This window comes from Macrotis lagotis, chromosome 4 (assembly GCF_037893015.1).
Source record: "Macrotis lagotis isolate mMagLag1 chromosome 4, bilby.v1.9.chrom.fasta, whole genome shotgun sequence".
Taxonomy (NCBI): domain Eukaryota; kingdom Metazoa; phylum Chordata; class Mammalia; order Peramelemorphia; family Peramelidae; genus Macrotis; species Macrotis lagotis.
In genome coordinates this window covers 14722514-14749969 of record NC_133661.1, presented here as the reverse complement: position 1 = coordinate 14749969, position 27456 = coordinate 14722514, and the positions used below count along the sequence as shown (strand labels likewise).

Sequence of the window (27456 nt, the reverse complement as noted above, 5' to 3'; positions counted from 1 at the left end):
TGGGGACCGGTCAACAAAACAAGAGGGTCAACAGGCTCTTTAGCCTTTTTATTCTGTGACATCTTCTATTGCTTGGGGACTTGTGACAATTGGTTGAAACCCTGCCTGGACTCACCCACAGAGTATCCACTCCCCTCGGCTCCAAACTGATTCCAAGAGCCAGACACAGACAGCCCTCAGCTCCCACCAGCCGGGCTGCCCCCCATTTTCAGAGGCCTGCGGACTAGCACTCCAGCCCCATTCAATATTCCATTGAGTTTACCAAAGGATATTGACTCAAAGACACAGCAAGACCAAAGGACCCCCCCAGGGGCACAATCTCCCCACATGTGCCCCCCCACCAGTCTCTGAGGGAGGGCAAGGAGGGAGCAGAAGTAGATTCAGACTTAGCTCGGGTCCTCTGTACTACTTCCACCACACCAGCGGCCTGAACCTTCAGAAGGGTCAGCGGGCCAGCTTCTGTGCCGGCCCTGGATTACTAGGAGCCAGGATGCTACATAAGTGCATGTATGTGTGACCAGCGCCAGCAGAGCTGGTCAAGGGAAGGCCCCAGCTCTCCAGGACAAAGCATTCTGGAAAATGTGGATTCCAACTCTCAGACAGACAGGTGGGACCCAAGAGCTGACCACCTGCCCTGGAAGGGATGGAGAAAGGTAGGCATGTGAGGAGGGAAGAGGGAGCAAAGGGGGGGAGAAGTCAGGAAAGCAGGAAAAGCCCCAGGATCAGAAAGCCTGAGCTGGGCATGAGGCAAGGCTGAGACACCTGCAGCTTGTCTCCATGACCCAAGAATCCAAACAGACCCAGGAAGAGCGGAGTGCCATCCACACTCCAGGCTCTAATCTCTCCCCACCCCAGCCCCACCTTGGACAATGCCTGAGGAAGGCCTTGGAGGATCAGAGCCAGGGGTCTCCCAGGACCACAGAGAAGCCCCCACCCCAGGCCTGAGGAAGGCCTTGGAGGATCAGAGCCAGGGGTCTCCCAGGACCACGGAGAAGCCCCCACCCCAGGCCTGAGGAAGGCCTTGGAGGATCAGAGCCAGGGGTCTCCCAGGACCACGGAGAAGCCCCCACCCCAGGCCTGAGGAAGGCCTTGGAGGATCAGAGCCAGGGGTCTCCCAGGACCACGGAGAAGCCCCCACCCCAGGCCTGAGGAAGGCCTTGGAGGATCAGAGCCAGGGGTCTCCCAGGACCACGGAGAAGCCCCCACCCCAGGCCTGAGGAAGGCCTTTAGAGGATCAGAGCCAGGGGTCTCCCAGGACCACAGAGAAGTCCCCTCCACAGACATGGGGCAGAGGTTGCTTTACTATTTCTATGGCAAGGAAACTTATTCCTTGTCAATGCTGCTTTCTGTTTGAACAACTCCCACCTTGTCCTGAGGTCACCTCACCAGTTGTTTGTTTTGCTCAGTTTTAACTGGGTCCTGGCAACAAGCAACCTGGAGGCCAGTGACTCCCCCAGCATCAATCCTTCCCAGCTGAACCAGTCTGGGGTCTGGGGTCTGGAAGGGTGGGTCCTTGGACCCCCTAGAGCGCAGCAGTGGCCTCATCTCCATCACACCACACTCAATTTACCAGAGCAATGAGGAGACAAGACAGAAAAGGAAACAGCACTTGAATCTTCTACGTGCTAAGTGTATAAACTGCAGAGAGAACGTGGCACAATACTCCAGGAAAAACAGCTCGTTTGTGATGGAAACTGTGGCAAGGTTTGGGTCAAAAGGGAGGATCCCACTAGGTTAAAAAACCTCCCAGTCCTTTGATGACATCTTCATGTGCGCCACACCTTGTCAGGAATCTGCTCCATTCCAGGGGAGGCAGCGCAACATCCAGGGTGCAAGCATCACAGGAGAGCCCAACTCTGTGAATGGTGGAGGGAAACAGAGAATTGTCTGCACGCTTCACCAGAGCTGCACATCTGTCCAGATGCAGGCGTCGTATTCTTGAAGGAGGTCTCACGTGCCCAAGGACTGGATCCCGGTCACATCTGCATCTGTCTGGCACTGGCCAGATGGACACCAACAATGCCAGGACAGATCACAGAAAAGGACTGAATTGATCATTTAGCATCACCCACTGGGAAGAACAGACTTCAAGGCACAGGACCTGGGTGCGACCCAAGTGCACATCTTGCCTCAGTTGCTTAAGGCCTGGATGGCTCCAGAAGAGGCATTTTACCTCTCTGGGTAAAATTTTACCTCTCATCAGCTGTCCCTGAGAGTATTAGACCAGGAAGACCCCCCCCCCACCATCCTTCCAGGTCTGACACCATGTCTGCTGGGATCTTAGCAAGCTGTCCAGAGCTAAGGAAGGTGATGGGATCTGTCTGAAGTCACGATGGGTAAATGTCTGGCTCCAGACGATTTCCTAATTCTTGAAAACACCGCTGTGGGGACCCCTCCACTGACTCAGCTCACAGCTGGCTCCTCCTGCTTTCTCATCCCAGAAAAGTCTTGTCCATCCCTTCTGTATATTCTTTACATGGGGTCAGTCAATGAAGTCCTGGGAACGATCTTCTAGGTCTCCTATGTGAGCATCCTGACCCTCCATCTGCTGGCACTGACAATGAGACCACTGCCTTTATCCGCCACACCTCTTAGGGGATGGCTCTGCTGCCATCTCTTGTGAATGAGCCATCACTAGAAGTATGCCCTGGTGTCCCCCTCATCTGACCTTGCTCCTTCAGTGGTCCACCAGGAGGGTTCTCTGGAGGCCCCAAGAGCCCAGGACTTACAGCCGGGGAGCATGGCAGGGAGAGGCTTCACAATCAAAGGACAGGGGTTTTGCATATTTGATTCAGGAAGAAGCCTTGGTGGTGTAAAAGAACGAAGCTGAATTTCACAAATGTGCCCACTCCCACCGTGTGCATCTGTCGCTCCATCTCAACATATTTTTCTAATACATTTCAATTCTCCTTTCACAAAATGATTGGTCATGCAATGGAGATGATCCTGTGATCAATCAATCAATCAACAAGCATTTCTTAAGCATCCACTCGGTGCTGAGCAATATGTTAGATGTTAGCAAGACCAGAGTTACTTATATCTGCAGATACATATATTTGTGTCTATACAGTGTTTATATAATATGCATGTCTATACATATATAAATATTCAAATGACTATATCTTCATTTAAATATTTTAAGAAATATATTTAAAACATTTTTAAAATTTTTAATGCTTTTAATATAAATGCTAAATATTTATTTATAATAAATATATAACTGTGCATATAAATTTGGTAACAAAAGCAAAACCATTAATCATGGATTATGCAATTTATGGTAAGAGAAACTGAAAAGTCTGGGGCAGGGGCATGAGAGAAGGTGATGTTTGAGCGATTCTTGAAGGAAACCAAGGATCCCCAGAGGAGGGGTGCAGAGGGAGGAATGCTGCCCATGGGGGAAGCCAGGACAAAGGGGCGGATGGGAGTGTCAGATAGGAGCCCCAACAAGAGCCACCAAGAGAGTGGAGGGGAGTGGGGTCTCCTAAAGCTGCAATGGGAGGAAGGGGCCCTGCTCTCCAGAGACTTATCTATTGTTGACCATAGAAGGGACAGGGAGCCTTCTAGAGAGAAGAGGGCCATGGCCAGAGTCATGTAGAAAAATCTTTGTACTCATAGTTGGGGAAGGGGCAATCAAGAGGTTCTTGGGGCACTAAAGGCAAACACCATGAACCAAGAAAAGTCCAAGGGGGGTGGGACGATTGAGGTATAAGAGGCGATATCCCAAGTAAATAAGGGGAACCAGGAAGAAGGTGCCTGTCAGATCTACAGAGAAGAGAAGATAGGGGAGTGTGGGGAGGAAAATAAATCTTTTTGATTATATGACATTACAAAGGACAAATGCTTCCAAAATTAGAAGGAAAACAGGAAATTAGGAAAAATTTACACCAAGTTTTTCTGACGAAACTTTATTTCTCAAATATTAAAGGTAAGGAGAAGCCCCACAACAAGGCAGTCACGGTTATGATGGCTCTTGTGCCATCTAGAAGGACAAGGAGGATAGTTTCAGAAACATCCAGGAAGAACTGCATGGACTAAGGCAAAGGATAGAGAAGACTAGGCATAAGGCCATCCACATCCTCTGGGCGATGGCCTGTTAAAGACCTGCGCTCTCTGATCAGGACCAAGCTCCATGACTACTCCCTGTGACTCACCCCAAAGAATGCTAACCACCCCCAGAGAGAAATGGGCAAAGGAGAGCAGACAACCTCATGTGATGGTCTCTGGACCCCTTTCAACTACTAAAAATCATAAAGGATCTCAAGAGCTTTTGTTTACAAGGATTGTACCCAATAATATTTATCATATTTAAATTTAAATAGTCTTACAATTATTATGAAAATTTGACCTCGCAGATGCCCTGAGTTTCAGACATGCTCCCCCTCATTTTGATAATGACTGGTCCAGTGCAACTTTTTAAATCTTATATATGAGGAACTGAGATCTACAGAGGTGAAGCAACCTGCCAAAAGTCCCTCAGGTAATTGAAGAAGAATTGAATGTCCAGGACTGCACCCATTGCCTTATCAGAGAGCAAAAGGCTACCTAACATGGCAGGATTGGTGTGCGCTGCCACAGAGGCTGGCACCCAAGATTGCCGCTGCCAATGGGCCAGGCTGACCCAGAAGCAGGCCAGAAGGGCATCCATCAGCTCCAGATTATTGTCCACAATAAACATCATGTTCTCTGTGGAAGTCAATAGGAGAACTCCCAGATTGACAGCTGCTCCCAACATGGACTCCAATGACACTGAAGGGTCATCCAATCGCTTGCCCTTGGGGAACAACATCTTATGCCTCAAGAGTAGATTCCAAAAAAAAAAAACAATTGAAAGCACCGTGATTGGAAAGAAGAATAAAAAAAAGATGAGTAACTCTAACCCTGTCATTCTACATGATCCCATGCAATCTTTACTTGTGTCTAAAATTTTAAACAATGAATTAGAGAGAGAACTGTGAGGTCTAATATTTTTGTATGTAAGGACACACTTTTAGGCCATTATATGAAATAATTTACTACTTTTGAATAGTACTTTAAATTTAATTTTTTTTTCTTAAAAAATCATTAGTTATGGGGCAGCTAAGTGGCATAGTGGATAAAGCACCGGCCTTGGTACCTAGGTTCAAATCCAGTCTCAGACACTTAATAATTACCTAGCTGTGTGGCCTTGGGCAAGCCACTTAACCCCATTTGCCTTGCAAAAAAAAAACTAAAAACAAATCATTAGTTGCCCAGATTTTACATTTTGTAGATGTTTTAGTTTTTTAAATTCACTTATCAAATATAATTTTTTCAAAATTTATGCCACATTTATCTTCCTAGGTATTTGTTTATTTGTTGTTTCATATGAAAGGAACTTTTCAAAAATAAAATTAATAAAGGGTATTCATTGATCAACTAGGAGCAAAGATAATACAAAACTGGTCATACTGGTTCCCTTTTTGCATCTCAATATTTATTTTCTTGAAAAATTTTTTATCATCATGATTTTATAATATTTTGTCCTTCAATTTCAAAGAACATGACATCAGGGAGGTGATGTCTTGACAAGCACGTGAATTGGATTTGAGGGGAGCCTGTGTTAAGACCCCGGAATCATCTGGCTCCAGTGGCCAGATATGAATCAGGAAGACTGGAGATGGCTCTGAATGTGAGGCAATGAGGGTGAAGTGATCTGCCCAAGGTCACACAGTAAGTGGCAAGCGTCTGAGGTTGGATTTGAACTCCCATCCTCCTGATTCCAAGATCAGTGCTCTATCCACTGTGCCACCATTGATTGTATTTCTTTTCTGCTCATTTTTATTAATTTAATTTTATGATGATTACTGAAAGTAATTTTATATGCACTGTTATGAAATAAGGGTGTTAGAGAAGGATCAGGTCTGGGTGGCAAATAAGGCATGGTGCCACCACTTCCCTATACCTACATGATGCTGGGCTGGGTGCCATTGCCTCTGTGTTGCAGTTTCTTCCTCCCCAAAAGGAGGGAGGCCAGAGAACCACCTACAACAAGAATGTCCGAGGGGCATTTTTGTGGAAACTTGGCTCTGCTGAGGGGCCTGGGGGGGGCACCTTCCGCTTCTGAAACAGCACTGCTTGCTAGTCCCACCCTTCAAGAGACCCAGAGGAGAATGGGGAGGAAAGGGAAGCCAGGAAGAGGCCCAGAGTCACCATAGCCTTGAGATGGACCTCAATGGCCATCCAGAACAATCCTAGGCCCAGAGAATCCCCCCCCCCAAGATACCCAAGCTTTTGTCTGAAGACCTCTGGAGGGGAGAACCTCAGGTTCTCTGCTCCAGAGTCAGCCCAAGCCACTTGAGGTTAGTTCTCAGGAGGAAGTTTTCCCTGCTTCCCCTACTCATTGTTCTGGATTCAGGGCCAAAGAGAATGAGCTGGCCCTTGCTCCATGTGCTAGTCCCTTTCAGAGACTGATCACATCCTCCTTGCACCTCTTCTCCCCTGGGGTCAATACACCCAGGCCTTCTGCCTAGGGGATGGGCCTTCACTCATTCGAGGGTCCCACAGCCCGCAGGGCCCAACCAAGCATTTATTGTATATTAACAGACTATAATATACAGGCATGGCTGTATGCCAACATTATATATAATTAATTATATGTTTCATGACCTAAAGTGCCTGGCACGGTGCCTCTATGCACAGGCTCGCTTTTCTAACGGCCGTCACCTTGCTGACTCCTAGGGAGCGTGACCGCCCTACAGCTCCTCCATCTTTTTCAGACAGATGTCCTGCTGTCCCTACAAGAAACTTGACTACACACCATCTTCTTTACACCCCACCAGCCCACCCAGTGCGTTCTAGACCCAGACCATCATCCACCATGCTCGTCTTGGCTCTTTCGATCCCTGTGGCCATGTCACTGGCATCCTTCTCCTACGCTCAAGAGGGCAAAGGAGGGCACCCCCCAGGTATGAGAACTTGCACCCCTGTGGATGTGACTGACCTACTGTCCACCACCATCTAAAGGTCCCACAGACCCATTCCCCAGCTCTTCACTACCATCCTCCCAGCCCCAAGTTTCACCCTAACTTCACCACCAGTTCCACCAGCTATGCCCACTGGAATTCTTACTCCACAGAAAACAAGCTTCCGTGCCTTTGAAACCTCTCCTGCTCCCTCCGCTTAGGAGTTCTTCCTGAAACCTGAGTCCCCCTGATGACAGTCCCCCGGCACCCCCTTTCTAGTGGCAGCTTCGCCAAGACAGAAGTGGGATGCCACCAACTTCTAGCTTCTCCCTGTTCCCCCTTCACTTAGTGACATCTCGTCCTGTAAGTTCATGTTACTTGCTACCACCCACTTAGAATTCTGGCAGCTCTAGGCTACAGACCCCCCAGATCACCTCCTTCCTTTCTCAATGAGTTTGATAACTAGTTTATAAATTTACTCTCCTTCCCAATTCCTAACCTCAAAACAAGGGAGTTTGATATACTGATTCTTTCTAAAATATTCTCACCTACTCAAATATACTTACCTATTGCAACTGAGACATCTTCCAAGTTCTCCTCCTCCTCCTCCCCACCTTAGCTCCACATCCAGAACCCCTACATGAAGCCATCAGTCAGCTATGTGCCATTTTCATGGACAAGATTTCTGGGATTCCCTTATCTGACCCTAATCTTCTGGCTTTTGACTTCTCCCTCTGACCATACTCAGCCTACAGGGTGCCCCTCCTGGCCCTTGACCCCTCAACTTTCTTTTTCCCAGGCCACTAGCCACTCTCTCCTCTCCTTCCCACCTCCAATCTTTGACTGTTCCTCTCTCTTGAATCTCTAACGCCCTTTTCATCTTGCCCATGATACTTGCTCAAGTCTCCGTCTTGGCTCATTTCTCCATTCATCACTCTTACAACTGCATATCCTACCGAACAATGATGGAGAAAATATACGGCTATTCTAACTGCTTCTGTGCAAATTTATATTGCTGTGTGATTTGTCCTTTGTTCTCCAAGAAGACCATGACATCAAGGAGGTATCGCCATGACAAGCACCTGAATCGGATTTGGGGGGGGGGGGTGCTACATCCCCAGCCTCACCTTCTCCCCCAGAGCCATCTGGGTCCAGTGGCCAGATATGGATCAGGACTGGAGGCAGTCCTGGATGTGAGGTAGTCAGGGTGAAGTGACTTGCACAAGGTCCTCCTGACTCCACTGACCCACTTAACCGCCTAGTAAATTCGTGTTACCCATCCTCAAATGGGCCCCCATTGCTGCCAGGCGATGCTGCCATTCCTCTTTCCTCCACTAGCTCTCCCACTCTGCCCATTTCAATACTCCTCCTCCTCCACCTCCCATGGCTCTCCTCCCTCTCACTCTCAGCTGAGGACTGTCGACCTTACAGAAGATGACCTGGGCACGCTTACTAACTTCTATTTTTAAAAGCTGCTTTATGTATGATGTCATTTTTTTCTCAGATTTTTGGAGACTTGATTCTTCTTTCAACATGATTGATATGGATCTATGGTTAGCAAAATTATACACATGGAGTCTATATTAGATTGCTTTCAGGAGGGGTGGGAAGAGGGAAGGGGAGAGGGAGAAAAATGTAAAACTCAAAATCTTACAAAAAAAAGATTGTGAAAACTACTGTTGCGTGTTGTTGAAAGGATTGTAAATAAAAATATTTTTTTAAAAAATTAAAAAATTGAGGTCATTCACTGTGGGGAACACCCTGTCTCACATGGGGGGGGGTCTTACTTCTCGTCAAGACTCCCAGCCCTTCTCCTCCAGCAGATGCCTCTTCTGATGTCCTCACTCTTTTACTTACTCTCAATCTTGCCCTCTCTGCTGCCTACAAACGTGCTCACGTCTTCCTAGCTTGAAAAAAATCCTCACTCCCATCCTTATTATCTGTAATTCTATTTCTCTTCTATCCTTTGCAGCTAAACTCCTTGGAAAAGTCATCCACTTTAGTGTCTCCACTTTCTCTTCTAGCACTCTTTGTAAAATCTGCTTCTAACCCTATCCTTCCACCCTCTGCTCTCTCCAGAGCCACCAATGTCTCCAGGTTCCATCCAAAGCCCTCCTCCTCATTCTCCTGGCCTCTCCCACACCCCACTGACCACTCTCTTCTCCCTGAATTTTCAGCAGGCCACTCTCACCTGCTTCTCTTCCAATCAGGCCACAATTTCTTCAAACCTTCTGCTAATTTTTCTCCAGATCAAACTTTCTAACTGTGAGCATTCCTCAGGGTCTTGTCCCCAGACTCCATGTCTCTCTCAGTTACTGAATTTCGTGATCTCGTTAGCTTCCATGGATTTAATTACCCTCTCTGTCTCTTCCTCTCTATAAATAGATCTATCTATATATGTCCACATAGAGAGATAGATATGTATACACATATATAAGAGTTTTCTTTCTTTTACATATAAAGCATTTAATCACTTTGTGCTGGACTGAAAATAGAAGTAAAATTCTTGCCCACAAAGGCCTCTTGCATGGGACTTCTCACTGAGGAAGACCAGCTCCTCAGTGGCATTGCCTGTGCCGTCTTGAGGGATAGGAGGGTTGGCAATGGGGGGGTTAAATGAGGGAGCCAGGCTTTTCTGGCTCCTAGCTGGAGAGAGAATAGGTACCATTCCAACCTGTCTTTAGGTAGCTAAAGAGAAAGAAAAATCTGAGACAATGCAGATATGGGGGACTTCAGTCATGTTCCCTAGAGACTGCAGAGACCTCCTTGGGTCAACTCTGAGATGCTCTTGATGGAGCTGAGTTACTTTTCACTCAGTGGGTGATCAAGCTCCTTCTCTTACTATTATCTGGCACATATTCTATCTATATTTTCTTTTTTTAAGATTTTTTTATTTTTAATTTATGGAATAGACCAAGAATTTATTCAACATAGTAAAATAAAAAATGATTGCATGTGAAATTGCCAATCTGTTATGTTCAACGTGCGCTCCCCTTGAAATATACATTATGTAAATGCATTTCCCCTTTATCTCCACCCCTCCTCCACCCTAGAGACAGCTACCATCAGACACAGATGTGTGTCTCTGTATTTATATGTTTATATTTATATATACACACACACACACATACACACCTATACAGATTGGAAGATTATACATACTTCTATTTATCATTTCTTTCTCTGGGTGCAGATAATGTTTTTCTTCAAGTCTTTATGGTTAATTTAGGAATTTATAATAGTCTAAATAACTCGATTGCTCGAAGTCATCCTTAAAACATTACTGCTGTTACTGGATGAAGAATCCTCTTGGTTCCTCTGCTCATTTTGCTTTTCTCATTATTTTACGCAAATTGCTCCATGGCTTTTTGGAGATCATAAAGGTCATCATTCCTCACAGCACAGTAGTATCCCATCACAATCATGTATCATGATTTGTTCCGTTCCTCAACTGGTGGGCAGCCCTGCCATTCCCAGTTCTTTACGCCACAGAGAGAGCTGTTTTAAAGATTTTAGAACATATAGGGTCTTTCCCTTTTTCCCCTAATTATCTTTGGAAATAGATCTAGTAGTGGTTTGCTGAGTCAAAGACTTAATGTGTTATTTCTACCAAACACTTAAAGATAACTCCAACCTGAAATAAATTATTTGGAAAAACAGGGTAAGAAGGGATCCTACCAATTTCCTTTTATGAAACAAAAATAACTAAACTGGGAAGAGTAAAAATCAAGGAAGAAAATTATAGCCTAATTTCATTAATGAATACAGATGCAAAAATCCTAAATAGAATGCTAACTAAAAGACAACATTATATTAAAATATTATTTATTATGATCAAGTAGAATTTTTGCCAGGAATGCAGGGATGATTTAGGAGGGCTATTAACATAACTGATTAAATCAATTGTAAAGGTTTAAAAACATAATTATACCAATTGCAAAACAAAATTTTATACAAATAAAATCAGATTTATACTTTTTTAAATTTAATTTTTTTAAATCTGCCCTTCCTGGCCAAATTTCTGTTGACCTCCAATCTCTCATCTCCAACTGCTTCTCAGAGACCTCAGACAAGATGGCAAGTAGACACACCTTCTTTACTAGCCTCACAACCTCACTAGATCTCCCCCTATCTGAGCTGTTGCCAGCTTCCCCTCTGGAACGTTCTCTCCTCTGATAGTGCCACTCTTCTGCTGTGGAACCTACCCACCTCACACCTACATGACCACAGCAGGGGCTGCCTGGTTAGTCATCACTCCATTCAGCCCCTCAAGAGATTTACCTAAAGGGCAGGTCTGTACAGCACCCCCTCCCACCCACATCAATCAACTCCAGGGGCTTTCTATTGCCTCCAGGGGCCCATCTGTTGGGTGTTTCAAGCCCCCCTAGAACTAGCCTTCCCATCTTCTTGGACCTGACCTCCCCTCCGTGTTCTCTTCAATCCATGTCACCATGGGCTCCTGGTTGATCCTTGAACAAGACCCTCCACCTCTTGTCTCAGGTCATTCTCTCTGACTATCCAACATACTGGAAGGTTCCTCCTTTTCCACTTGGACTTCTGATCTCTGTGGCCTGAAGTCCCAACTCAAGTCTCACCTTCTACAAGAAGCCCCTGAAGCCCTCTTAATTCTCGTGCCCTCCTCTTATTTCCTATTTCTCCTGTGTAGGGTATTCTTTAAATATATTTGCTTATGTGTTGTTTTACCCATTAGATGCTAAGCTCCCAGGGGGCAAGGACTGCTTTTTTTTTCATCTTTTTTGAATCCCCCAGCACTTAGCACATAGTAGGCTCCTAAAATATTGATTGATGCTACTCTGAGCTATTCATCTATATATTAAATCAGAGCACACTGCCCTTTGGGAGCCATGCCCACATTAATGAATTAGCACCTTGAACCAGTAACATCTCAATGTGCTTATTTGCATTTCCAGGCTGGACGGTTTTCAAAGAATGCCACTCCTGCGGCAAAGATGACTTTCTCTTCTTGCCAACAAATACTCCATTTTTCAGAGGGTCCAACTGACTCTCAGCTTCTCTGGCACTATCCCAAATGAACCACCTAAGCAAATGAGGGGGTGCCTCCTGGGTTGGGGGCTGGCAGGGGGATCTTCATGGCCTGTTGAGCTTTCACTGGGGGAAAGTGCCACTACCCACTCCAGTGAGAATGTTCCTCCCTGAGGATGACGAGTATTCTCTAGTGGGCCATCGCTTGGAAAGCCACTCCCGGTGGTCTCCAGCTCTGTTTTTGTTCTGCCACGTTAAGCAGCATGAAGACATATGTCTAAATTTAAGACATCCTTTCAGGGCTCCATGCACGAGAGCCGGTTGAGAAATGTGAACTATTTCAAAGCACCAGAAAGAGAAATGGGAGACACATCCTCTGCTGGGGCAGATACTTTTAATTATCCTGCCTTTTAATATTTGCTTTCATTTGAGGATAATCAGACAAAATGGATCCTGCTGGGCATTGTCATGCTTCATAAAAATAAGGTTCAACATCTGCAAACTTGGCGACAGTGTGGCGCACTGGCTGCACCCGTGGCCAGGCAGCATTCTGATGTAATTATAATGCCACATGCGGTGGTAATGGTGTAATTCTCTGTTTACATTAGTTCTAGCACTTAGGATAAACTCTTCTGGAGTTTGGGTGTCAAGAAATTTCTACTGCAGTGGGAAGGCAACTAAGAAGTAAGAAAATTGGGCAGTGGATGTGGAGGTGGAGAACTCAAGTTCGAATCCATCTCAGACCCTCATGAAGGTCTCCTCACCTTTCTCAGGCTTGGTTTCCTCATCAACAAAACAGGGATCACAACGATACCCACATCAGTCACTGTGAGCACAAAGTGAGATGTTCCCTAAGGACTGGTCACCACTATGAAATCCTGGAAAGGTATCAAGCTACCGGTTGTTTAGCCAACTCAGCTAGGAGTTCCTAAACCTATGTGTCTGAGCAGACCCACTGAACTCTCCCTGGAGTGCCTCTCTGCATGGTCACCTCCAACCTCTCTGTGGCTAAGAAGATGGTTCCCACAGTCTAGAAGTCAAGCTTGACCCCCTCATGCCCCCCCAGCCAGAGCCTCAGGCAACAGGTCCAATGGACAGGGTGGGTCTTGGAGGTTTGGCCACCACAGCAGACAGACCCACCAGTGCCCATGGGCCCCTGGGGAGTGTCCCACACAAATCTCTACATTTCATCCACATTTATTGATGCCGGTCTTTCCTTCTTCCTCTTCTCTCTATATTCTGCCATATTGGGGAATGGAGACAATCTTGGACCTCTAAAAGCTGTGCATCCCCAGGGGCCCCTGGACTCTGACCACTGGACCTGTTGCCCGGGGCTCCGGCTGGGGTGGGGGGGCTGTGAGGGGTCAAGCTTCTTGGCTACCAGACTGTGAGTGCTGCCTTCTTAGCTACAGAGAGGCTGAAGGTGTGTGGGGAGGCGATCCTGAGAGAGAGAGTTTAGATCCTGCCTCAGACCCAAGAGTGGATCGAGGGTGACCTAGGAAAGCCACTGACCTCCCCTCTCAAACAAGAGGACCATCTCACCAGGTTGGATGAACCAGGCGAACACTGATTAGGTGTCCTCTGGGAAGCAGGCCATGTACCAGTGCTGGCAAGAGCTGGGCACTGGTGGTAGAAGCAGAGGATGGTGCTCAAGGCCCATTTGAGATCTCCAACAAGGTGGAGGCAAACAGGAAGAGAATCAAACTCACCTGTGCAAAGCTTAAGGGATGAGAGAGGAAGCATTCTGTGGAAGGACCATAGATAAGGACAACTGGGTGGGGAGTGTGGAACATGAGACGGGCAGGCTAAGGCAGAAGTAAGACAGAGGAGCTCATCTGTACCAGGGGCCACAGAGACCCACTGGGAGACTGGACAAGAGAGTCACAGGGTCTGATCATTGGTTAAGGAAAATCACATTTGCAGCAGCCAGAGGGGAAAGGCAAGAGTTCAACAAGGTGATGAGAGTGCCAACTGAGACAAGCCAGGAGGAGGAGGTGAACCAGGGCAGGAGCTGAATGAGTGTATTGTGTAAAGGTGTGTGTGTGTGTATGCACATGTGTGGTGTGTGTGTGTGCATGTGTGTGGCGTGTATGTGTGTGTGTGTGTGTGGAGAAGGGATCAGAAGTGAGAAATGTGGTAAAGAAAGAACCAGCAACATTGATCAACTGGCTGGTTCTGTAGGTGCAGAAAAGTGCAGGATTGGGAAACTAGGAGGTTCCCTAGTTCAACACAATTAGGGAATCTGAAAGGAGGGAGGTTTGAAATCTGTGGGGTTCAGTTCTGGACATGGGGTTTAAGGTGTTCCTGGGAGACCCAGTTTGATATGTCCAATGAGAGAGAGAGAGAGAAAATCTGTGAGTCATCTGCATAAAGAACTAGATGTTGGTCCTTTATTCTCAAAGACCACAACATCAGGGACGTGACTCCATGACAAGCACATGGATTGGATTGGGAGGGAGGAGACTGTGCTAAAGTCACCAGCCTTACTACCTCCTCCAGAGCCATCTGGGTCCAGTGGCCAGATATGGATCAGGACAAATGGAGATGGCTCTGGATGTGAGGCAGTCAGGGTTAAGGGACTTGCCCAAGGTCACACAGCTAGTAAGCTGTCAAGTGTCTGTACCTGGATTCAAACTTCCATCCTCCTAACTCCAAGACTAATGCTCAAACTGCTGAGCCATCTAGTTCCCTATGTAAAGGATTAAACCCATGGTAGCCAATGAATTTACTGCAAGTATACTTAAGAGGAGAAGAGAGCCTGGGGGAAAACCTTGGGAAAGACTCACAGTTGAAGTTCTCAAAAGGAACAAATGAAACAATATTAAGAAACATTCTGTAAACTATTAAATGTTTTAATATATCTCTATCATTATTATTATATCATCATAATTCCTTCTCAGAATCAGGAGGGTCTAGATTTATTATGTGTACAAATGTTTACAAATCTATAGGAATAGAATCTTTCCAGTTTATTACTAAGGAAAATAAACTAAAAATACTGGGTTGCCCAGTCATATAAGATTTTCTGATTAGTCAAAATCCTTTATCACCAGTTCACAAAGGTGTTTTACTATGTTGGTAGGTGCTGAATTCATTGATTCAAAGCAATCAAAAAATCATAAAACAACTTAAATTCCTAGAATCTGAAGGGAATTCAGAATCATCCTCTGATGTGAAACATGAATCTGTATTACAACAACCCAACGAGGGGCTGTCTCTCCTTGGCTGAGTATCTCCAGTATCAGGGACACCAAGCTGTCGGATCCTGAACCACATCCTCGCCCTTTCTTGGCCTCAGCCTCCTCATCTAGAATATGGGGAGAAGGGAAAAGGGGAAGGGAGTCTGGCCCATGAATTCATTTGTCAAACAGAACTGCTCTAGCCTGCTGACCCTGGGAGATTTTCCAGTTCCCTTCTCCTACCTCCACCCTCTCTTTGCTTCACTTCTCTCCCCATTTTGGGCTCCCTTTGGACCCACCAGACCAGATGTGGTATGATGAAGCAGACTATGAAGGGACCATCACCCCTCCCCAGTGCCCCCCAACTCGCTCTAAATGGCAGACATTCACGTCTTTGGTTGCCACGTCCCCTTGGTGACTCATGATCTGGGGCACCTCTACACCCAAAATACAGACGAGTTCCTTCCTGCTTCAGAAGTCTCTGAACTGGGAATAAGGGAGTCAATTTTATGCTGCAAATATTGAATCATGAAATATTTCCATTCATTCAAAACTACATAAAGAGCAGAGTCTCAGGAACATTTCCTTTTCCTATAAACAACTTTCTAAATCCTTTCCCATCATCAATCTGAAGGTATAGCCCACCACACTCACATCTGGATGGGGGGAGCGAAGTATGAGAAGACAGTATTAATCTTCCAGCCGCCCAGTGGCGAGTCAGCATGGCCAGTTTGCGGGGTTCCCATGAGTCCCCAGTGTGTTTGTTTTCTGCTCCTGGTCCCCCCTCCTCTGGACAAGGCATGAACTCGGAATAGGCAAGGAAAGTCTGAGTCCATTCCGGCCATACCAGAGGCTCCTTCATCGGCATGAAATGTGTTTTTAAATGCTGTGTTTGCTTCATCTGGGGAGCCAGACCAAACTGAGAAGTGGCTTCCAAGAGGTTCCCTCAGGGTCCAGGATTGGAGAATCTGACCTCAGAAGAGACCTGGATGGTCAACACTTGGGGGCATGCTCACCAACTGAATGACCCACTAGAGTATATAAAAGGGAGATCTCAGGGGCAGGAAGATCCGGGTTCATATCCTGCCTCTGAGCCTTGGCCTAGATGTCATCCCGGAAGCAAGGGGCCTGCTGTTCACCCAAAAAGCTTACCTCCTCCTGGAGGAAACAAGATGAACATAAATTGATACAAAATCTACATAAACTAATAAAGTAACTGTGTGTATGAAACTGCACCCCCTCTCACAGACCCACCCCTTTCCTCTCTGGGTTTTCTGGCACTGCCCTCCTAGCTCTCTTCCTCTCCTTGACTTCTCACTCCATCCACTGGTGGTCTCAACCATGAATGCCATCCAGTGATTCATCGATCCAAGTATCCAGCTCTGGTCCCTCATCCCCATGCCTGGCTCCTGAGCATCTAGCCCCATGGACCCCATATGGCCTCCTCTCGCCTCCTGCTCTGAATTCCTCAGAAGCAGTCCACCCACCCAGAACCACCCCAAGGCCACCCTTGGGGGCACACAATCGCTCCACAGGCCCAGCAACACAAGGCCAACTCCTCCAGTTGGCTTCAAGACTTTCCCAGGTTGAAGCTGACGGGCCATTTGATGTCCCTTCTTGGCCTGCCCGCCACTCCCCATACAAGAACCTCGCCACTCCTCTCAAATCTGTCCCAAGCCCCTCAGTTGCTGAGGCCAAGCCAAAAAACATGGGGTGTATTTCTGGGAAGGGTATTCAGAATAAAGGCTGCCAGGTGGACATGTGTATGACTCTCCACCATGAGCAGGCGCCCACACTCACACATGGACAGGTGCACACACACATCCACATGCACAACGGGCCCCTCCTGCTGCCACCACAGCAGCTAGCCCATGAAAGCACCCCAATCATCCAGCTTTATCTTACCAATAATGCCCTTTATGAGAAGAAAAAAATATTTCAAAAGAGCCCACCTGAGAGGATGGACACACCAAGGAATTGTAGGAAGATGGTGGCAAAACTCTCTTCATGGAAACATAGGTCAATACTGCCGGACTTTGACAATATAATAAAAAATGACCATCTGGGTAACCTAATTTACACAATGCACAAGGACCTGTGGATAGGGAAGGCAGAGGAGGCAGAGTTGTCATGGACATCATTCATGAAAAGTCAAAAATAATGATGATAAAATAAATAAATATGGATACCTGCTCCCTCATCTGTCCTGAATATGCCATTCTGTACGAATCCATGCATTTTCACCAAAAAACTGTATTTAGCCTGAAATATGGGAAAGTATCAAGGTGAGGCAGGGGTGAATGAGCAATCTGTCAAGAGCATGCCTCTTTCTCCAGGAGTTTGCAATGTTTGCAGACCCTTTCATTCCCTATGCTTACTTTCCAGTATCTAGATGGTGCATTTCACCTATGTTTGTAAGAGATTTCATATTGCTCATATTGCTCAACTGCCCAAAAGACCACCAGGTGAGGTCCACCTGCCTCACCATCACTATCAGGCTCACACAGTGCAAACTTGACTGAAACTGCTCCTGCATCCCCATGTCGCTGTGACGCACCTGGGATTCTCCTAAACAGGTCTCCAAACTATCACAAAACCTCTATCCCTGGGAAACATCTAATTGGTACCAAGTTTTTAAAATGTATTTTGATTCTATATCCATGTCAAAATAACCATCCCAGCCAAAAGGAGACTCCTGTATTATTTCTAGTTGTAGCCATCACCCATCCAAGTATCAGAGGACTCAGACCTCCTTATGTGGAAAAGCACATAACTGCCCAGAACCCTGGGAGAGTTGAAGGGGGCAAAAGGAGGGGCCCATGACCAGATCAAAGACATGAGCCTCTGGCTGGGGGTCTGGGCCGAGGTTACCATCTCATTCTCCAGGCCACTCCGCCCCCTTTCACAGGGTCAAACTCAACAACACACAGCAGCTCCTTACTGCCCTGGGGATCACGCACAAACTCACTGACTACTACCTGGGCTCCCCACAGGCCAGGTCCAACCTGGTCTAGCTTCATTCGGCAATTCTCCCTTCACAGGTTCTATGTTCCAACCCCCCCACACACACCCCCTTCCTCTCCTGACCCCAGTTCCTGCAGACACTAATCATATTCCATAAGCACCCTCCTGTCACTAAGCCACAAGCCTGACACCATCAGAGGCCTCCATGTCTGCCTTCCAGACACTGTTCGCACTGACTCCATAATCCAGGCCCAGAACTTAACACCCCATCTCCTGCCTTCACGTCAGGTCCAGATATCCCCCATCTCCCCAGGTGGCTCCCAGGCCGCCTCCCCAGCAGAGGCTTTTCCTTCCTCTCCACTTAACTGTCAGTGTTCGTGCATTCATTCTGTGTGTGTGTGTGTGTGTGTGTGTGTGTGTGTGTGTGTGTCTGTCTGTCTGTCTCTCTGTCTCTCTGTCTCTCACTTGTCACAACACCTGGCCCACCTGTCTTTCCATGCACAATGCCTCAAACATGGAAGATATTCAATAAAAACATGGTAAATCACACTGAATTCAGGCAGACTGAAAACTTCTCAAGAACATTATGAATTATAGAACAGCTAGGAGGCGCAGTGGATAGAGAACGGGTCCTGGAGTCAGGAGGACCTAAGTTCAAATTCAGCCTCAGATACCTAATAATTGCCTAGCTGTGTGACCTTGGGCAAGTCATTTAACCCTATTGCCTTAATTTTTTTTAAAAAGAACACTATGAATGAATGGAAACAAATTGGCACTTACTGTATATAAGACAGAAGGAGAAAGAGAGCACTATCCCCTATCACTGGTTGACTTTCAAGTCCCCGTTTTGTAGAAGGATTGGAATCTGGGTAATGGAGTGTTTCATAACCAAACAATTTCATCTACAGTAAAGGAAAATATAATTGAGGAAAATATAATTCTATGCTGTATGTAGTTTTTCAGAGGACTTTTCTCACCACTTTAAAAATTAAACAGTGGACCAGACTTCCCATTTTATTTGAGCCCCCTGAGGTCCCAAAAGGTAAAACTACACTCTACCAGGGTCTCTGTCCTCCTTGACAGAAGCAGCCAACTCTCCCTCCAGCTGTGAAAGTTGGTTCAGTTCCCTCTCCATTTAGTCCTAGGACCAGATGAAAAGCCCTCACTGTTCTGCAGTGGAACTTTTCACTCCAAGGAAATAGATTCCAAGGGTCATCAAGGTCCAGGGAAGCCAAGGGCTCCTTCTGGGCATGGCAGAAAATCTGGACTGTGGCTTTCCTGTGCAGGTTGTCTCATCTCTCCTCTCTTGCCCTGTGGTGTGATGCCAGATGGTTGATGCACCAAAACCAAGAGCGATGCCACCTGTGACATTGAAGATGACGGTTCTAGATCAACTCACTCCTCAAGAGACTGGACTCAGTAGTCCACGACATCAGAGGCTCTCCCAGGAGAAGATGGTGCCTCTCCCAGGCTCTGAGTGTAGCCAAGAGACCTGATGCAATACAGTCTCTAAACAAGTGAAAACGGCATCACCCAAAAAGGAGTGGAGAGCCAAGACAGGCAGGAGCAAGCAAGAAGAAAATGCTTCCTGACTGGCAGAAAACACAAGTGAGGAATCATGAAGTCCAGTAAACTATGGTAACAAAGACACTGAGGAGCAGAAGAAGGTGATGGAGCAGCAGTGGAGGGCTGGCCTCGAGCTGTACCTTAGACTCTTGTCACTCATGTGACCTCGGGCTGTGAGATGGTAATGGGGTAATATCATAAAAAGCACTTAGCCATGTTGAACAAAGGCTCACAGGAGGTGCTCCATAAATGTCTATTCCTGGTCACAGGGCAAGAGTGAGTGATAACCAACAAAAAGTCTCCTGGGTGCCCCCTGTATCCCCCCAATATCAAGAGAGAGGCAGAGTCCAGTGGGAGGGGGCAGACACGGACAGAGGAAAAAACAAACTGAGGTCTACATACACTGGCAATGTCGTAGAGTCATCATTGTTCTGACAAATGAAGTTATTATCCACTAGTTATCTGGATTCCTGAGGTCTCATCCAACTGGACAATTCTGGGAGCAGCCATAGTCTGACACACATACACAGACACACATGCATGCACGCACGCACACACACCATACACACACACACACACACACACACACACGAAAACAGAGCCAGTGTCTGGCAGGCTCAGGATTGGTTCTGTGGTGGGAAAAAGTAAAAAGAATTCATGTGTACTGGAAACCTCAAGATTTAAAAAGCACTTCTGTCAAAATAACCTTGTAAAATTGAGTGGTGCTACCATGAATATCCAAAATGAGAATTTTGTCTTTATTTTTAATTTTTATTTGTTAACTACTTCTCAAATATTTTTTAAAATTTAATATTCATGTTTTGAAATGCTAAGTTCCAAATTCTCTCCCTCCCACCCCTCCCCCACACCTTGAGAAGGCAGACAATATGTTATTAATTATTCATATGAAGTCATACAAAACATTTCCATATTAACCATCTCTCAAAAGAAAACACACACAAAAACAAGAAAAATAAAGAAAGTGAATAAAGATGGTTCACTCTGCCTTCTGAGTTCATCAGTTGTCTTGAGAAGTGGAGGGCATTTGTCATCCTGGACTCTCTGCAAGTATCCTGGATCACTGTCTTGACCAGAGCTGCTAAGTGTGAAGTTTACCATCATTCACAATATTGCTATCACCATGTACAAAAGCTTCCTGATTCTGCTTACTTCACTCTGCCTCAGTTCATTTGAGACTTTTGAAACAATTAAATTTTAAAAGAGGTGATGTGACCTATCCACCCTCTGCTCGAACCTCTCTGGAAGCTATCTCTATTTAATGAACATGAAATCTTTGGAGGACAACACCATTTGGACTATCTGTTAAACATTCTGGAAGATTCTAACACATGATCTTCTAACCACAATTCCTAGGACATCATTTTTTAACACAACAGTTCTTTCTCTGACATGGTGAGCAGCTGACAAGGAAACACTGGCTCCTTCAGATCACAACCTGCACAGACTCTCTTAGAGGGTTCATTCAGTGGCTTGCCAGGATCATGGAGCAAGGATGTGTCTGAGGTAGACCTGGAAATTGGGCTCCCCACTGAGGCAGCTTGGGCTTGGGGCCATGAAGATGAGGCTTAACTCTTCAAACAGCTCTGAACCTCTGGAGCTGAGGGTAGGACTCGGGGTCAGTCATCAAGCCCCTTGAGTTCTCTGACTCCTCATGTGAGGAGGGGAATGGACTGCCTGGTCTCTCCATTCCCTTCCAACCTCAGTGATCCTATGATTTTTTTCCCCCTGAGTCTCTTATCTTCCATTAACAAGAGAATTAAGGGAACAGAATTCCTACCATGTTCTGTGCAGACTCAAAGCACAGTGTCCATTTATCTGAGGAATGATGATGATGATAATAATAACCGAGACCACCACTAATGACACGAATTAAGAAAGACAGAATGGGCAAGGAGGAGAAGACTGACCTTGGATTCCTTCAGGGACCCCTCAGTCAACCAGCATGACCACGAGCGGCTCACTTCACTTTTCAGCCCCAGTTGCTGAGTTGGTCAATATTTTGGATTTTCCCTACCAGCAATGCTTTCCATTGATGAAGTCAGAGGTCAGCAGCTCCCCAAAAGAATAGCAGCAAAAACAGGAATCCAGTCACCTCCCTTGATCTTCACCCCCACCCTAGGAAAGAGGCCCATCACCCCAATGTCCAGATGAAGGGTCTGACTCTGGCTCATGTAGCCAGTAGGCAGCTGGAGCAACTCTAGACTAAAGCCAGAAGGAAGGACAGCCCATTGCCCCAGAACTGTCACTGTCCAGAAGGTCAGCTCCAGCACCTAACACTCCACTGGCCCCCAAAGGACGAGGATGAGATAGGGGAGGGGGGCAGCGCCATCCCCTGGGGAGGGCACTGCATGACACCCAGCCCTTCTGTCCGTGTCCCCCGGCAGAGAGAGGAGGGAATTCTAGACCCCCCACCGCGGACCTCCAACACAGAGGGAAGAGGAGGAAGCTGAACTGAAACCATTTTAGTAAAACATTCTGTATGTACGGATGACAGCGTGCCAAGGAGTCAACGGGATTTCTAATTATAGTCAAAACTTCCAAACTTGAAATGAGCACACTGAAAAGTCCTATTAAAAAGAGTGTGCCTTAGAATGCCTAAGGGGTGTGGTGTGTATATGTGTAGTGTAGTGTAAATGAGTGTGTGTAGGAGTGAGAATGAGTGTGAGTGTGTGAGTGTGTGTGGGAGAAGATAGAGAATGGAGGAATATTTCTTTTTCCTGAAAGAATTCCAGAAAGGTAAATTCTTCCCAATCAAGTAAGTGAACCAAGTTAGAATTAGGATTGTGTCTGTACAGTTGTGACCAAAGCCGTTTGGTTGGACAGCATAGTGTGAAGACATCTTGGCTGGTTCTTCCTCCCCCAGCTTGTCCATAGTATTTAAAGCTTTGGACTTAAAGAGCCCCTGGTCTGAAACTGGAGGAAGGTGTCCAGCCTGTTTCCTTTACCAGCCACCAGACTTCAGGGTTAGATTAGATGACCTCAGAGCAGTGGCTGAGAAGTGCGAGCGCTGTTCTCTTTTACCTGGAAGGATGACCTCTTGTATGAGAAAGGAGAGAGCCTAGCACTGGGCCACACTGACCAGGCCCTCCAGAAGCCCATCCCCCACTTGGGAAAGAGGCCTCAAAAAAGAAAGTCATCTGGGGAGGGTCCTTAAGTGACAGAACTTATGGATTTTTATGTAGGCAAAAGCAGCCATAGGGAAGGGAGCTTTGGAGATCCCAGCCCCTGCACCACCAGCTGCCTGGAAGGATGGTGAATGTTAGATGCAAAGGGAAGGAAAGGATCCAGCTTGGGGTTCCCTGTCATTGTTTTCTCCTGCTTCTGCTCCAACTATTCCATTCTATCTCCTTTGCTGGCTCACAATTTTCCTCACCCAAGAGACCCATGAGGCTCACAGTGCACAAATGGGGTGCCAACATGTGGCCCCAGCACAAAGATGGTGGGCTTGAATGACTACAAGACCACCCAAATGGCTTTCTTATATATATGGAATGTTTTGGGTTGGTTGGGGTTTTTTTAAGTATTTAAATGAAGAAACAATCGGGGGGGGGGGGGGTGAAATGGCTGCAGTCAATCAACATGTCTTCCTAACAACCAGAGCTATCCAATCCCTGGAGTAGTGGGCCTCCTTTGACAAGAGGTCTTCAAGGGCTGCACTGCCACCATGTTGGATTTGTTATTAACGGGAATTCTCTTTCAGGTATGGATTGAATTATATGGCCACCGAGATCCTTTGCAATTCTAAAAGGTCATGATTTTGGAGTTCATTAATAGAAACTTCATTAACCACTTACAAGTCCCTTGTTGACAAGAAACATTTTAATGACACCCCTTTTTAGCTGATTTTAAACTACATAAAACAAAATCCCTCCATCTCTTTGGAAGGAATGGGGGAGGCTAGATCAACAAATGGCTTTGCACTGGCCCTGGGTCTTAGGAGTTGAGTAACATCTTTGTTTTTCTACTGCTCCATTTTCCCTAGGAATCAGAGAAGGCTCAGGATGCTTACACCATGCCAATATTTTTCAGGCTTTTCCACTCATAATTTTGGAAAAAATAATATTTTTTACCAAAACTTTCCATGCTTTGTCTTGCTTTGGAGAGAAGCAGGGAAACCTGACAAAGCCCCAGCTGTTTCTCAGCTCCTTGAAGAATGGAGAAGTGAAAGTGGCGGGAATCTGATCATTTCCCATTTTGAGTGAAAAGTTCCTTTGTCTTTGGTTTTTGACTTGGCAATGAAAGCTTTTCCTAATAGAAGCAGGAGAGTAAAAATATTGGGTATTTCTAAGGGAGATGGAGTTAAGGACTTTCTACAAACTTGGCTTTCATTAAGTGTTTTCAAAATTTTCCATCTTTGAAAACTGTAAGAATGAATAAGTTCATCAGCAACAATGGATTCAAGACTGAATTGGAATCTTCTGTTTGTCCACAGAAAAATCTCCATATCAGGACTGTAATTCATGTCATCAAGTCATGGCTTCAGGCTAAGTAAGACAGCTCCTGAGCTTTAGATCATCCCCACCTTTACAGGTGAGGATGCTGAGGTCCAAGAGCCAAATGGGAGCAGAATAAGAGCCTGGAATTCCAGGGCCACCAACAGACATTCTCCCCCTGGAAGGAGTGAACCTAGATGGCTTGGTCATGATAACCCCTTGCTTAGGGCTTCTTCATAGACAGGATCCCATCAAAACCTCACAGTGGCATGGGGAGAGCAGTGCTAGGTTACTAATGAGAAACCTGAGGCTCAGAGATGCTGTCCTGCCCAGGGCCACTGTGAGGGGAGGTCAGGAGGCCAACTTGAGCCTTTCTGGCCCTCCACCCAGTCTCAGCATTGGGCTTGAGAGTCTTCAGTAGGTGAAACAAGGACTATCTAACCCCTCAAGTCTTGTCTTAGTTTACCCTGGCTGACTCAGTTATCTAGAGTGTAACTATTCTACAGGCCATGGAACATTCATCTCTAAAGGATTAAAAAGAATGGGGCAGTGAGATGGCACAGAAGATAGAGCACCAACCCTGCAGTCAGGGGGACCTGAGTTCAAATCTGACCCACTCACTTAATAATTGCATAGCTGTGTGACTTTGAGCAAGTCACTTAACCCACTGACTTAAATAAAGTTTTTTTTAAAAAAGGATTAATTAGAAATATCACACCAGAGGGCAAAGGAGAGGTGTATGGTGGTGGGTTGGGGCCTGCTGCAACATATTATGTATGCACAAAGAACTATAAAAGAGAACTAGGATAAAGAAAGTCTGCCCAAAAAAGATGAAATCAAAAAATAAGAGGACAAAAGAAATGATTTATCAACAGCCCAAGCAAAGTGGACAAAATATAAACACCAGTTAGTTTAGCTTGTAAGGCTCTTCACAGTTAACTCCAAACCTGTGTTTCCAGACTCAGTGGACTGGTCCCTCACACACCTGCCTCCATCTCCCCTCTTCAGGCCATTTCACCAGCCCTCCCACACGCCCAGAAGGCAATCCCTCCTCACTTCCCCTTCATAGAATCCACTGTCTCTCCAAGACCCAGTTCAATATTATCTCCTACAGAAGTCTGTCCATGCACACCTGCTCCAACTACCTTATATTTCACTCCTCCAAACCTCTTTGTATGTAGCAAATGTATGTCTATCCTGTCTTCCTTTTACAGGTGTCCCTGTCCTCCTCATCACAACATAGACTCCCTCATCATAAAGACTACATCTTTCCCTGTGTCTGTATCCCCACCATCTAACATACTTGGGAGGGGCTTGATCAGCTAGTTGACAGATTGTTCTTGGGCGGAGGGCTCACGAGAGAACATGGTCACAGATGTGCAAGTCAGGAACATTAGGGACAAGACGAAAGATAATCGGACAGATGAGATCACAGATGCACTGAGGGTTCTGCAGGCCATCTCAGCAATTAGGAGATCCTTCTTCCGAGGCTCCAAAGCCCTTAGTGAGAGCCGGAGGGTGGCTGGAGGAGCAGGAGCAGGACTCCAGTGGGCTCCAAATGACTGGTCAGCAATGCCATTCAGAGCACCCTTATATCAGGAACAGGCTCCATGAGACAACATGCTAGGACTTCCACAATTCCATGAACTTGGGCTCTGCTACTGTGAGACAGGTGATGGTAGGAGTTCCTTGGCTTCTTGCACCTCCATGTCTTCTTTCTAAAGAAGAGTGTTCTATTAGAAAGAATCTGAGGTTCTTCAGGCTTTCACCCCTTTCACTATAAATCAAATTCTATCTAAAACTACTCATTTTTCTTCACAATATCCTTCCAATGTAGGACTGGGACTACTATTATTATTATTATTGTTGCTGTTGTTGCTGTTGTTATCCTCTTTCACAGATGAAGACACTGAATGAAACAGTCAAGAGCACGCAATAAGCCACAAGGAGGCTTCGCCTCTTTACAGAACAACGACGACATGAAAGCTGCATTCTCCCTGAGTAACATTTTTCTAAGAGTTATTATTTCCTCCAAGTATGCAATACCTCCCAGACTTCAAGTATTAGAAACAGTTCTCTTGGCGTGGCTCCTCCTTCCACCTCCCCACAGGACTCCAGGGGGGTTGGTTTGGTTGGGGGAATATTTTCTTCTTTGTTGTCTTTGGTTTCGCCTTTTAAAAGACTTGCTCCAGCTCTCAAAGGATGCTGTTCAGCATGGAGGCAAAGAGTGAATGGCAGCCCTAGCCTCCCAGTCTTTGTGGTGGCCCAGAGCTGCCTCGAGGAAGGGCTTAGCTCCCTGCAGGCCCAAAGTGGCGGTTAGACATTGGCCACAAATTTAAGGCAATGAAAGATCACTCACCACAAGTAATAGATATTTTAAAAAATATAAACGCCATAATGTCACTTTATACAAAGATGCACACATATACATACTGGACTCACACTGTGTGGCTACTGTGTGAGTGTTCTCTCAATTATGACCAGCTTTATCCACACACAGGATTCCATCAAGTGTGGCGATTATCACTATCTGTACTATTTCCCATATTCTTGACAACACAATGGTAAGGTCTATAGTAGGAATCAGAAAACAGAGCTTTAGGAATATGGGGATCCTTAAAAATGAATCCCTAGAATAAGAGGCAGTAGAAACAACTTCTGAAAGGTTTTGCTGGTCAAAGTCAAGTTGAGGTACTCTTGGAAAAATCTGGAGTGCAGTCATTCCTTGCTCTGGTCTACTTGCAAACAAGTAACATTCATTAAACATTTGTTGTACGCAAAAGGCCGCAATGGATATTTGGGAACCAAAGAAGAAAAAGAACATCTTTGTCCTTGAGCAAATTCAACCCAATCCTCAAGTCCATTTATGGGGACTTTCTAGGTGCTCAGGACTATAGATGCAGTGATGAAAATCAAATATCCCCTGACCTCTAGGAGTAAGGGGCAAGAATATTAGTTAATATAATTGACATAGTTAATAAACCCAAAGTAGCTTTCAGGGGACACCAATAGCCATGGGGGAGGGGGGAGGGGGAGGGGGGAGGGGGAGGCAGCTGCACTGCATGTGCAGTCATCTGGGAACCCAATACTCTGAGCCTCAGGTTTCTCATTAGTAACCTAGCACTGCTCTCCCCATGCCACTGTGAGGTTTTGATGGGATCCTGTCTATGAAGAAGCCCTAAGCAAGGGGTTATCATGACCAAGCCATCTAGGTTCACTCCTTCCAGTGGGAGAATGTCTGTTGGTGGCCCTGGAATCTCCAGGCTCTTATTCTGCTCCCATTTGGCTCTTGGACCTCAGCATCCTCACCTGTAAAGGTGGGGATGATCTAAAGCTCAGGAGCTGTCTTAGCCTGAAGCCATGACT

At 46.1% G+C, this 27456-nt stretch overlaps 2 long non-coding RNA genes across 5 annotated transcripts in view; both read right to left on the bottom strand.

Moving 5' to 3' along the window:
* LOC141522974 (uncharacterized) overlaps positions 1-27456 on the bottom strand; it is a 118897-nt gene that overhangs the window by 64033 nt on the left and 27408 nt on the right. The gene's annotated exons all lie outside the window — the stretch shown is intronic.
* On the bottom strand, positions 15788-17368 carry LOC141522971 (uncharacterized). The gene is made up of 3 exons (XR_012478275.1): positions 17296-17368; positions 17059-17201; positions 15788-16264 (listed from the first exon to the last, which is right to left on the bottom strand). It is a non-coding gene; the product is annotated as an uncharacterized LOC141522971 (long non-coding RNA).